We start from the raw sequence: 14,482 nt of genomic DNA, 5'->3' as shown, positions 1-14,482 counted from the left end.
GAGTATTTGTCCTTAATTTTTATAAGCAACAAAATTCACACATTTAGAAGAAACTGCTTTAAGGTATGTGACAATAACATCAGTTTATTTGGTGTGTGTGTCTGTGTGTGTGGTTTGTTTTTTTTTTTTTTTTTTTTTAACTGGTGAATAAAAATTGATACTTAACACTTATGTATTGTCACTCAAAACCCCAAATGTTAGAAGATGGAACACTAGCAATAAATGCTATCTTATTGCCAGTATTGTGAAAAATTGGTCTTTAAAAAATAGAACATATTGTAAGATACTACTGGTTACCAGCATTTCACTGTATTGGCAATAAAGTAGAAGCCAAATGTAAATTATGTATATGATGCATCACCAGCGACAGTGGGTTTTTTTCCTGATTAAACCAATTAATGTTTTAATACATTTATTACTTTTCCCTACCCTAAAATTGTTACCTAATTGGTAGTCTTATTTTTAAACTAAATTGTAAAAGGTACTTGATACTTGATTATTTGTACAAAGGCTTACTTGGAAGAGGAAAAGTTTTTGTCTTATTAGCAGGAAATATTTATTTCTAGCTACCCATTTATATTTTGCACGCTTTGTTTTGATGTTGTCAGGGGTTTCTGCCAATCTGAAATATATGCCATTTAATAAATGTAATTTTGAATTTAATGCATAAGGTATTGTTCTAATGATATAATGCAGGCAATGTAATATTTAGGTTTCAGTTTCACAGGAATCTGGATTTTTTTGAATGTCAAGAATTTTTTATTTTGAATTCTTCCCCCCCCCCAATATTCAGTATGTACAACAGCATGACTACTTATTTTCATCTTTCCCTCATGTAAAGGTGTTCTCATTTTGAATTGTCAGATCCTATTCTCATGAAATTAGAAGCTTACTTTGATTTTCTTCATGTCTTTAAATCCTGAGAGTTAAGAATGTTTGTATATTCTGATACAGCATAAGCACATGTAGTCCGTGCTCAAGCTTTCAGGCATATACATTATATTTTAACACTCCTTTCAGTATAACACAAAGTGTAATGTCTTCAACATTTTAAACTTGTTAATCCATTATCACTGTTTTCTCCTGTGCTGGTTTTAAAATAATAAAGTTGTAGTTTGTCTGATTTGCTGCTTTAACCTGAATTGCTTCTTTGTGGTTTTTATTTTCATGGTCTCTTAGCATTCTACTGATGCCACAGTCCATGAAGGTAGAAGTACAGTAAAGAATAAATGTACATGCAATTTCTGTTAATGAAATGTTGTTTTTTCAATATTTTTGGTTTATTTAGGTTTCTATACTGGATTATATCCATTTGATACCAAATGGGAATATTTATATCTCACTAGAAATTCCTATAATTAACATGAGATGGGATTGCAATTTGTGTGGAGTCTGTGACAACAATGATATTCAAATAGGGAGGGAAAAATCTTTGCCTCAGTCCTCAGAAAAAGACACTAAATACAGGAGCCAGGGAGGGGAGTTGCAAAGAAACAGTTTGCAATGCCAAATCTGGGTGGCCATTCCTATCCCTGGTATACTTTAGAGTGGCCTCAATGCTGGCAATAGCTCCAAGTGCCAGCCAATACAGTGTGCTCTGTCTAGGCCTCTTCTCTCCCACAGCCATATACCTTCAGCTAATTGTGCATAACTATAACAAGGCTGCTGTTCTACCAGATGTTTTGCTGTGGTTACAGCTTCAGTAGTTATTCTTCCTTAGGTTGGAAACAGTAGTGTCTGATTACTTGTTTGTATTTCTCATATGATTTTGGAAATATAAATGGTAGAGCACTTTATGAAAGATTGCTATTACCTAACTACCTGTTTCTGTCATTTTCTTTCCAGGCCTCCTTTTTATGTATATAAACATTGAACACACACATCTTTAGATTTTGTTAGTGTCCACTTATAAAACATTAAACAGGTAGTATAAAATGGCTTTTAAAAATAGCAGACGAGGTTTTGAATCTGCAAACGGGTTTGCCTGGAATGCTTCTGAATGGTGTGTGGCTGGTATATATAATTTACAACAGGCATATATTCCTAAATTCTGCACACCTAAATTGTCAGTTAAATACATTTTACCCATGAACTGGTGTCACATCGATTTATAACAGATTTGATTGACAAGTAAGTTTCATCTCTAGGCTCTAAATGTCAAAGCTGTGGATAGCAAATGTGTTTTTGGCTGACAGTTTTGACAGTAGTAGTAGTGTTTCATCCTTTGAAGATAAATACAGAATTCATTGTCTTTTTAGAGTGCCTTAAATAGTCCCTTCACAGAAATAAAACAGGTCCCTGACCCTGCAAACACTTGCACCTACTTAACTTTAGTCTCATAAATAGTCCCATTGACTCACATGAATAAGTTTTTAAACAGTTGGCAGAAACCACAAGGCCTAAATGATGATTTGACAAGACAGCGGAGGCTATAATGTATATATGTACAGTGAAGGACATGTTACAAAACTGAGTATGTGATAACTCACTTTAGGTAGACACCAAACTGTTAATATTAAGCAATAAAACTTTCCTACAAAAATGCCATTCCTTACTGGTGCTCTATCAATCCTGGGTGCTAATTACAAGTTCTAAGTTGAAAAGTAAAGACTAGATCCTCCCTCTGCTTTTTGGGGTGAGCTAGAGCTGGGAGGATAAACATCAGCAGGCTGTTCCTCTCCCTTCTTCCAGAACCACCTCCCAGTACAGTAGGGGTGACTGACACTTTATGAAGAAGAAATAACTGGAACTCTTAGCTACACAAATTCTACAACTTGCCTAAAATAACATTTAGGGTGAGAAATGTTTACTTCTTAAAACCAGTCTCTAAGATCTGAAGCTTAGTATTTGTTTTATTTGCTCAGTAATCTGTTCTGTTTGTTATCCTTTATAATCTGCCTTTTATAGTTAATAAATTTGTTTATTAATGAATGTTGTTGAATTAAATTAATACATTCAGGGTCCCTTGTATTAAAAATGCAGTTGTATATGTTATTGTGGAATTGAAGATTATTTCTATGGGAAGGGTAAATAGGAGAACAGCAGGGGGTGATTAGGCAAATTCACTCAGTTTGTAACATCCCCAGAGCAACCACCCTCCTGGAGAGGTAGGCATATACTAGTTCAGACTGGATTCAGACAAAGCAAGGGTTTTTGGATAAATAGTCTGGGTTTAAACTGGCTCGTGGCTACCTTCCTGATCAACAGAGAGCCCCAATTCTTAGGGCAGGGTTGGAAGGACTGGGACTGTGATCTCTAGTGGTGATTTAAGTGAGTTTTAAGTGTGTTGGTTGGAGAATAGACAAAGTGGGTACTGGTTTGTAATTTTTTGTTTGCTTATTTCGGGTAAGGGAAGTAGGGACAGGAAAGTGAGTGAAAGTGAAGCCACCAAAAAGTTGGAGCTCCACAGGTTGCAATTGAGAGAGAGAGAGAGAATTAAAACGGATGAATGTTCAGCCTTTTACCTGACTTCTTCTGCTTTAATTTCTGAGAACCATGGAACTGAGATAGCTGGAGGCTGTGGGTGTGCAAGTGCTCCATGCACCTGGAGTTGGAGAATTCTTGCAAGCAGTGTCTGTTGGTCTGGGCTTGTGCCCTTGCTCTCATGCCCCATACCAAGGGCATAAAGGGCAGAGCAGACTGACTACCTCTAGTTCCTTCTCTACTGCAAATCCAGGAACAATGCAAAGCAGAGGGGAAGGAGGGCAGGCAGTGGAATACAGATAGGGACCATACGTCTGGAAAACCCTCCAGTTACTATAAGGTAAGTAACTTATTCTTCTTTGAGTGCTAGTCCCCACATGTATTTGTGTGTGACTGACAAGCAGTATTCAAATAGGAGGAGGATGCAAGGATGCAGATTGCAGAGCCTTCTGAAGGACTGCTGTCCTAAAAGATACATCAGTGGAGGTGTCCTGTATTAGAGAATACTGTGATGGAACACCACATATCTGCCTTGCAAATGTCAAGTAGAGGAACTTCCTAAAGAGATGCCACTGATGTCATTTGTGTTCTTGTAGAATGAGACTTTATCCCATAAAGGGGAGGAAGATATGACAGCTGGTGGTAGAGTAGGATACAGACTGAGATCCATTTACAGATCTTCTGGGAAGATGCAGCTTGACCTTGGAATTTGGCTCTGGAGAGAAATAGTCTCAGAGATTTTCTGATTGGTTTTGTCCTCGTACACATTAAGGCTGAAAGGGACCATCATGATCATCTAGTCTGACCTCATACACATTGCAGGCCACAGAACCTTGCCTAACCACTCCTTCGTAGGTGAAGAACCAAGGCTCGTCACATATTGAGGGAACTAAGTCTCCTCATCTCTTAAGATCAACGTGGTTTCATCAAAAACAGGTAAGTGGATTGACTCAAGTGGAACTCTGAAAATGAGACTGTCTTTATAGAATATAGTGCATGGCAAATCTACCATTAGGGCTCCAAACTCACTGTCCTTCTGGCTGAGGTGATGGCCACAAGGAATTCGACTTTTATCAGTAAGTGACACAGGGAACATATGGCTAGGTGTTTAAAGGAAGGCTTAAAGAGTGCTGAAAGGACAAGGTTTATGTCCCAGTGAGGGGTAGGCTTCCTTACTAGTAGGAAGGTTCTGATTAGACTCAGATTTCAAGAATCTGTCAGTCAGTGGGTGAGTGAAAACTGACTAACCATCTGACAGTAGATGGCAGCAGGTGGATTCAAACAGAGAGCTCAGCCATTTTGAGAGAGAGAAAGATAGTCCAGAATAAGGGAAATATTTGCTGACTCAGAAGTTACATGTTTCAGTTGAGCCCACATGGAAAAACACTTCCACTTGGTTGAACAGCATTTCTTAATGACCTCTTTTTTTTTGCTGTTAAAGATGGCTGGTACGGCTTAAGAGCAGGAGTGTTCTTGGGTAAACACCCATCAAAAACCAAGCCATGAGATGAAGTGCTTCAGGGTTGGGATGTTTGCTCCTTCCATTCTCCTGAGTTAAGATATCAGGAAAGGACTGGATGTTGATCAGAAGATATTAGAAGATTTGTAAACCAAAATTCTCTGGGCCAGTTGGAGGTAAGGAGAATGACTTCTGCCCTGTCCTGTCAAATTTTCTGTAGGATGCAAGACAGGACTAGTAGAGGAGGAAAGGCATACGTCAGATGTCCTGACCAGGGGAAAAGAGCATTGCCCTGAAATTATAGAGTCGGAGCTCCTCTGGAACAGTAGATATTGCATTTCCTGTTTTTGTTTTGGAAGCAAACAGCTCCTAGATGGGGGGGGTCCCCACTGAGAGAACATACTGTTCACTGCCAAATCATACAGCTCCCACTTGTGATTGATGCTGAAATGCCTGCTGAGGGTGTCTGTAAACACATTCTGAGTTCCTGGAAGGTAAACTACTGACAAGGTGACTCGATTCCTGATACACTAATTCCATAGGGTGACTGCTTCTACACACAGTGGGGTCTTGACCTTCCTTGTTTGTTGATGAAAAAGATGGTACTTTTATTGTTTGACAAAATCAGATAAATTGCTGAAAGGCCTTGCAAGCTTCTCAGACTGCTTGAAATTCCAGAAGATTTGATGTGCATCCTGTCCTCTTGGGGTGTCCAAGTGCGTGGGAGGCAGCTGTAATAATTTTTGTCCAGTGTGGGAATAGGAAGGGAGTGCACGTACATACTTGATGGAGATCCTTCTACCACATTAGAGATGATCTTCCTCTGGAAGAAACTGTCAGTATGATATTCATGATGTGTTTGGTTGATAAATACACTATTTGGAGCCATGCCTGTAGGCAATGTAAGCTGAATCTGGTGAATGGGGTAACATAAGTGCATGAAACCACATGACCCAGAAGGGAAAGACAAGTCTTGACTGGTGTTTGAGAGACCAGGTTACACAACAATCATGTCACTGATGGTGCTAAACCAGCCCTGTGGTAGATAAGCTAGGATAACATTGATAAACATAGCCACAGGGGCACTTTTTTGGTCCTCTTACTAAGTAAAAGAAGCAGTGAGAGGCAAAAAAGCATCCTTTAAAAAGTGGAACTTAAATTGTAGTGAGGAAAATAAAAAGGAGCATAAACTCTGGTCAATGAAGTATAAAGATATAATTCAGAAGACCAAAAAAGAATTTGGCTAGTTGTTCAAGACTCAAAAAATAGCAAATTTTTTTTAAGTACATAAGAAGCAGGAAGCCTGCTAAACAACCAGTGGGGCCACTGAATGATCGAGCTGTTCTTATCAGGAAGTTCCTGAGGGGGGTGGCATGGCCTAATGGGAGCACTCTGAATTGGAAGTGGTTGGGGCCCACCATGAATCTGAGCAAATACCTGCGGACAGCATGAATGTCCATGTGAAGGTATGCGTCGTTCATATAGAGTGCGGTAATCCAAATGTTCTTTTCTAGGGATGGGAATTATTGATGTCAATGTGAACATGCAAAATTTCAGCTGGCAAATAAAGCATTTGAAATTGTGGAGAGCGAGAGTGGGTTTCCAACCATCCTTCTTTTTGGGTACGAGGAAGTACACTGAGTAAAAAGCCTGTTCCCTGGTGTTGGAGAGGAACATGCTCTATTGCTCTTTGCTGAAAAGAGGACTCCACCTCCTGCCTGAGAATCCTCTCAGGAGAATGGTCCCTGAAAAAGAATAGTTTTGAAGGAGGTAGGAAAATATTCTATTGCATAGTCAGATAGGATATCTAATACCCATTTGTCTGTTGCCACTGCACTCCAGTTGTGCAAAAAGAGTGCTGAACAACCTCCAAAGGATATGTGGGGATCAAGTACTGGTAGCATAATTTAAAATCTCTTATACTGGAGATGGTGTTGAGATTGTTGTCACATTCCAGGGTGCAATCCAGACCAGTGAGAGGTTGTGTCACCACCTGCCCTGTAACCCTGGGTTCCTCACAATGCTTTGCCGTTGTAGCTCCCAACCTGGGCCACTCACAAGCAGCCTAACAGCATGCAGGTCACACCCTGAGGGTTGGTGTATAGCTGGAGCCCTGGCCCAGCAGCTCTGACCTCAGCAGCCTGTCAGCAATGCTCTAGTCACACGCTGGCTTCCACCAGCCTTGCTTACTATTTGGAGGGAGGGCCAACATATACACAATCCCAGATTTTCCCAAAAACATGTTTGCTGCACTGTCCATCCCGCTCCTGGGCAGTTCAGTTAAAATAGAAAACTGTTGAATATTGACCTCTTACAGGGGCAACGGACCTCTAACATCTGGAGTTTACCAGTTTAGTTTAACCAGTGAACTCTGGATTAGTTTTGATTTAAAAATAAATCAAAACTACTGAACTACGAAGAGGTAGATTTTGAGTGAGTACAAGTATAAGGTGTTTAAAGTCAGAAATGGCTACAAGAGAAAAAGATAAAAGGCTGTCTAGTAGTTAAAACTTAACTAGACCTGTTTCAAGGTAAAATCCTTACCACATGCTTCCATGTGACTGACTTCTGTTACCAATCTGCCTGAGGCGTCAGTTGATCAGGTTCAGGCTATAGGATTGACATAACATACCAGATGACAGGTTTCAGAGTAACAGCCGTGTTAGTCTGTATTCGCAAAAAGAAAAGGAGTACTTGTGGCACCTTAGAGACTAACCAATTTATTTGAGCATGAGCTTTCGTGAGCTACAGCTCACTTCATCGGATGCATACCGTGGAAACTGCAGCAGACTTTATATACAGTATGCATCCGATGAAGTGAGCTGTAGCTCACGAAAGCTCATGCTCAAATAAATTGGTTAGTCTCTAAGGTGCCACAAGTACTCCTTTTCTTTTTGCGTATACCAGATGACATAACACACCAAGTGTCTAAATGAGCAGGGTTGCTCAAGTTAGGCAGAATTGTAATGGTCACCTTCGAAGCAGATTTAAAGGGGGTGTTCCCTATTTTCCTGATGAGTCTGTGGATATGGATTCCCTTTCACCAGTCACACTTCATGGCAGGAAACACACTTCATGTTTGGAATTATCCATTTTTATTTATGGCTTCATTACTTGAGACAAGATCTTTGGAATATGCCTCAAAAGTTTAAAATAGAGTTAGGAAAACATCCATTTCACATTCTATGCATTTACTATGAAGGCACCAATTACAGCTCTATAGTTAAGGTTTGCACTAAAAATCTGTTTGGAATAGCCTCAGCACCAATGGTCTCTTTGATCTGTTTTCCAAGCATCTAATCTTCTCTTCAGATTAGCAGGTCTGAGTTAAGGTTATTTGGGTGCTGGAACTGTACATGTCCATACCTGAATGTGTTTAGATTTTCTTTAAGTTTAACCAAGTCTGAATTTTCTGGGTTCATAATGCTTGATTGGGGATATTATGTCATCTTTGTAATGTACTTTACCCTATATTAGTTATGTACTAAACTTTAATTTTGTCATAAATTTGTCTGAATACAAATTGTGACAGGGCTGGGCCAGATGGCTACAGGAGAGTAACAGAAGGCAGATATATTAGCCCCAGGTGCCCTTTACATGAAATGGACTAAATTAGTAAATGGAACACATTTCCACCTCCCCCCATCCTTATATAGTTAACTGTTTGCAGGTAGCTTGTTAAACTGTTGAGTGGTTACAGAGTAGCACACTTACAGCCATGGCTATGTAAGTTATTATTTTTAAGAAACAGGAATGCCCTAGCAAAAACGTGTAAATTCATTTGCAAGGCATGTTTACTGTTTGCATTTCCGGATGGGGTGGGGTGAGCCAGGTTAATGGTGGCATATAATCCACCATTAAGAACATAAGAGTGGCCCTACTGGTTGGACCAAAGGTCCATCTAGCCCAGTATCCTGTCTTCCAACAGCGGACAATGCCAGGTGCTTAAGAGGGAATGAGCAGAACCGGTAATCATTAAGTGATCCATCCCCTGCCACCCATTCCCAGCTTCTGGCAAACAGAGGCTAAGGACACCATCCCTGCCCATCCTGGTAATAGCCATTGCTGAACCTATCCTCCGTGAATTTATCTAGTTCTTTTTTTGAACCCTGTTATAGTCTTGGCCTTCACACCATCCTCTGGAACGAGTTCCACAGGTTCACTGTGCGCTGTGTCAAAAAATACTTCCTTTTGTTGGTTTTAAACCTGCTGCCTATTAATTTCATTTGGTGACCCCAGTTCTTGTGTAATGAGAAGGAGTAAATAACACTTTGACAGGGTCGGGCCAGATGGCTATAGGAGAATAATAGAAGGCAGATATTAGCCCCAGGTTAAGTAGGTCCCTTTTCCCTGGGTAAGGTAACAGGGAAGGTACTGGAACAATCAGGAACCTTCTGGAGACAATTAAGACAGGCTGCTTAGAACACCTGCAGCCAATCAAGAAGCTGCTAGAATCAATTAAGGCAGGCTAATCAGGGCACCTGGGTTTTAAAAAGGAGCTCACTTCAGTTTGTAGTGTGCGTGTGAGGAGCTGGGAGCAAGAGGCACTAGGAGCTGAGAGTGAGAACACAGACTGTTGGAGGACTGAGGTATACAAGCATTATCAGGAGGAAGGTCCTATGGTTAGGATAAAGAAGGTGTTGGGAGGAGGCCATGGGGAAGTAGCCCAGGGATTTGTAGCTGTTGCACAGCTGTTCCAGGAGGCACTCTAGACAGCTGCATTCCACAGGGCCCTGGGTTGGAACCCAGAGTAGAGGGTGGGCCTGGGTTCCCCCCAAATCCCCCCAACTCCTGGTCAGACCCAGGAGAAGTTGACCTGGACTGGGGGGTTCAGAAAAACGGACAAGCTGAGGGCTGCCGTGAAGCTCCAAGGCGAGCAAATCTGCCAATAAGCGCAAGACCCACCAAGGTAGGGGAGGAACTTTGGCACAAAATATACAAAGGAACTTGAGAAGAATTAGGAAGCAGTATAATACACATCCTGTATTCTTTAAACTCTCATGCAAGTTTAACAAAGTAGAAATATGTTTTCTAAATGCAACAGGACACATTAGCAACTGGAATACCTGCAGAATGTCTACTAGCTAAATTGTAAGAGAAGGGTGATAATTGTATCTTCAAAGAAACTTGAAGTTCTGTATGTTTTTATGCATGAAATTTGAGAAATGGTATTTTTCTCATTTCAGTGAACAATGCTCACCTGCACCACCCTATCAAAAAAATGAACACATTCATCTAAATGATGGATGCTCAGCTCATTAATCATTCATACTTTTTTAATGTTCCAAATGATAGAGGCTTCAATAGATTATAGAAGACATTAGTATCATTACTGAAATTGATTTTGCCATGGTGAGTCTGAACTAGAAGTGGTTAGCATTTTAATAAGGCATTGACAGGTCCTTTTAAAAAAAAATAATAAAAGCACTACAAAGTCACAGTATGTAGTGCCAGTCTAAGACCATGACATTAAATAGGCATAGTTTAAAAAAAACAAATCTGCCTACACTGAGTACTACAGAGACAAGAGGGATGAAGTAATATCTTTTATTGGGCCAATTTCTGTTGAAGAGAGAGACGAGATGTTGCTCAGGGCTGGAATTTAGGGTGGGCGTTTTATATTCTGTGCTGCATGTGGCTTATTTCATCATTCCATGGGATTGCTACTAGTTCCTCCATATATTGTGATTTTAAATCATTACTGAAATGCCAAAGAACATGAGAGAACGAGAAAAGGTAAAGGTATCTTACACTTCTAATTAAATAAATTCTATGCAGTGGAATGCTAGTTTTGTTTTCATTGCTCGGTGAGGGAAGGGACAAAGCTAAGAAGAGGTACAGAGAAGGGGAACTAAGAAAATATGGTGAGACAGAGTGGGAGTAGGGTTACTTAGTCTGGAAAGAAGTAAACCAAAGGTGCTTGGCTGAAGTACTTAAAATCACAAAGGGTATAGGAAAAACAGGTAAGTCTTTTTTAACCCCTCCACATATAAGTAGAAGGGGCAGTCAGTGAAATTAAAAATCAGTAAACTTAAATCTCAAAGTACTTCTCTAGACACAATGTATAGTCTTCAGCACATGATATTCACTGCAACTGAAAGTTGCTGAGATACTAGGTGCCTGGATTATAAAAAAGAACTAGTGGTGTCTCTAATGGTTAAAGCAGGAAACTAGGATTCAGAACTCGGTGACTTTTCCTAAATCTGTTGCTGATTCATTGTTGTTTACAGTGTTGTTGTGGCCATGTTGGTCCTAGAATATGAAAGACAAGATATTTGAGATAATAGCTTTTATTGGACTAATAAAAGCTTATCTTGCCTACCTTATCTCATTGATTCATTGTGATTTTATGTAATCTTAACTTCTGTGCCTCCATTTATCCATACATATAGTGGCTATATCATATTTAACTATCTCAATGATATTTGTTACTTAAATATGCAAGATGTTTTACAGGGCCAATAAAGCACAGTGCCAGACCCCCAAAAATTATACTTTAATTTGAGACAATACAACAAGACGAAGGAGGAGGGTTACAACAGCATCAGGTGTGAATATGAATGTGTGTACAGTACCTTGGAAAGGAAGATGTAAAGTAACTATTAAATGATTGATTACTATCCACTTCAGCAGTTTGTTTTAAGACTGCTACTTATATAGTCACTGTAGAGTACCTTCCATGTAAAAATCAAAAAAAGCAGCCAAATCTCTAATGGACAACTCTCTAGAACTTCTCCCTTGTTGGGATAAAAACTCTGCATGAGGTTGATTCTATTAACTTCAAGGTTGTGGTGTTTTTGTGGGTTTTTTTTTTTTTTGGCAGAAAGGATGAACTACTGCTAAAGTTTATAGCTATACAAAACAGGATAAAAGTAAATCTTAAAATTCAGGGAATGAGATGACCATTTAAAAGAGTCAAGAAGGAATTTTTTCAACCAATTTTTCCTCCCCTGGATAATGCTCTCCAATAATCAAGGAAGTGTACATGAAGAGGCAAGAGGGCAGGTGATTCTCCATGCTCAATTCTTGGCATCTGAAAATCGTGCCATAAGGTCCAGTTAGTAGCAACAGTTGCAATGAATTTTGTATATCAAATTTTTCTTCTAGAAACTAGATTAAGACCAAATATTTCATCTAAAACAAATAGACAACATGTTTATCTGACCTAGGCATGATTCAAAACAAAAACAATTTTGCAGTGAAAGGCTCCATATCAGTTATCTAATGTTCAAGGTGTCAGTCCTCTCCCAAAAACGGTGATAATCCCTAAAATATTATTTGCATTTAGTAACAAACTATTTGAATCTATAAAAATATTTTGAGCCACTAAAGTATTTGATCATAATGCTGAAGAGAACATTATCTACATACCTCAACTGCAATGTTTACTTTTCCCTGCTGTTGGCTAAAATGTATGACAAACCAATTCAAGTAATGTACAAGTTACAATTTGGTATCCTAAGGAAGATTTAGTTCCATGGCTGAGGCATGCAGCCACACCCAGCACTCAGGAAAGTGTATTTCTGTACTAACTACAGTAGCCAAGGCAACAGTGGTTTCCTGTATTGTGTATGAAATGCGGTCATCATATAGCAGTGGCAGGTGCCATTTACTTTGTTCAGTATTTTAGTTCTGCATACCTGTTCTCATGTAAACTGTACTGAAAGATCAGACTTTTGCATTATCTGTTCAGATGTCTATCTATTGCTGTAGCACAGTATACACAAAGATCCGCTCCCAAGCTTTGCCGATAATATAAGAAACAGGTTCTCTCAGATGCCCACAGAAACAAATACAGTAGTGAAGGCAAGAATATCAGATTTCCTTTGCACTCTTGAAAGTGGTTGACAAAGTTGCTGGATGCTAAAGAGCTACAGCAATGAGAGTGGCAGAGCCAGCTTTTCTGCATTGCCCTAGGTGGCTGACCTAGAAGAACTGTTTCAGGGATTGAAAACAGTTTACTGTTCATTCTAGGGATGTAAAAGTTTAACCAATTAATGGAGAAGCTTGATGCTTATCTGTTTCTATTAATGATTAAACTCTGCCTGGGATCAAGGCTGCCGCCCTGCGCAAAACCCCTGGGCCGGCAGCTGGGACCCCAGGATGTCGGGTGCAGGGCTGGCAGCAGAGCCCCACCTAAAATGTGGGGGTGCTGCAGCACACTCCTAGTTCCCTGGTTAAACGTTTAACTGAGAGAATTTTAATTAGTTACATGGTTATTGTTTTTACATGTTATTTACATCCCTAGTCCATTCATTCCTTGATCTCTCTGCTAAGGGTCTCTCCAGTTGTATTAACTGAATTAGTTTGAGGTTGGCCCTTGTCCACTAGGGATTGTGTTACCCTGGATTTGAGGCTGGGGGGGGTGTACCCCAGAATGTGATCAAGCTAATTTCAACCATATTATGCACATTCAGCTACCATGGCTTAATAAAATAGAACATCACATAGTTAAGGATTAATTTGAGTAAACAGGCTGTTGAAGGCCAAGTCAAAAATAGCTGCCAGTTTCTGCCAAGCAGAATGGGAGGAGGGGAGACAAAGTCAACAATTGAGACAAAGAAAGTAAGTGGATGGAGAACCTTGAATTTTGGCGCCTTTGATATAGAAGTATTATAAGATTGTTAGGAATGTTTGTTACGTAGTTAATCACTTTTCCTAACTTTTGATAATTTAGTAGGTGTTACTATGACTTGTGTTTTTAGAAGTTAGTTATAAAAGACTAAGTGTATTCTGGAGCAGTCCTCTGAAGCCATCTTAAGAGAGATTTTTCTTGACACCTTTTCTCCCTGGTAGGTGAACAACTGGCCACTGTGAACCTGCTCTTTAATTACCCAATACCATTCCAGATTTTAGTTAAATATTTAGGATGTTCTAAACCTATTGCTCATGTCTGTGTGTGCTTAAAGCTAATAAACTGCAGTTTTAGATAGAGCATGCTTACTTGCATTAATCTTTCATCAGATGGAATTGCTGTGTTCCCAATGATTTATACTTGACACCTTATGGAGTGAAACAGTAAAGTTACTTTTGCTGTGGGTTCTGAAAACCCTGGGTAACAACTGAACCAGGATGATTCATTTCTCACAGGTGACTTAAGAACTCTCAGATGGCAGGAACTTTGATTGCTGATTTGCACTGGATTTGAACTAGCAGTCTACAGGTGAAGAGAGTGTTCAGTCTTATCTCAGTGAGCTACTCTCTCCAGATACATAATTTTAATTAAAATTAACAGCACAGCTTCTGATGATTACTAGATGGTTTGAAGATTCAAACTGAGTGACTAGCCCCTGAAGAAGCAGCAGCTGTCTTTGAAAACAATTTTTGTTCCTCACTACCTAAAATGAAAATACTGCAAATGTTTAAACATACCTCTTGCAGGTGGGAAGTAGCCATAAAATTGGCAAATTTTAGTCTCTATAGAACACTAAAAAATTAGTAAAGGTTGCATACGAAATCTTATCACAGACACACTTTAACAAGGTTTGTTAACCAAAACAAGAAGTCTCTGAAGCAATGAATTCGGGAGCAGACTACACAAAGTGTCAGATTTTTTTCCCTTTGAGACTTTGTTCCTGAAAGCATGCTAACTTAAAAGCT

This window comes from Lepidochelys olivacea, assembly GCF_965140295.1.
Source record: "Lepidochelys olivacea isolate rLepOli2 genome assembly, chromosome: 2".
NCBI lineage: Eukaryota > Metazoa > Chordata > Testudines > Cheloniidae > Lepidochelys > Lepidochelys olivacea.
Note: the sequence above shows the minus strand (reverse complement) of the source record.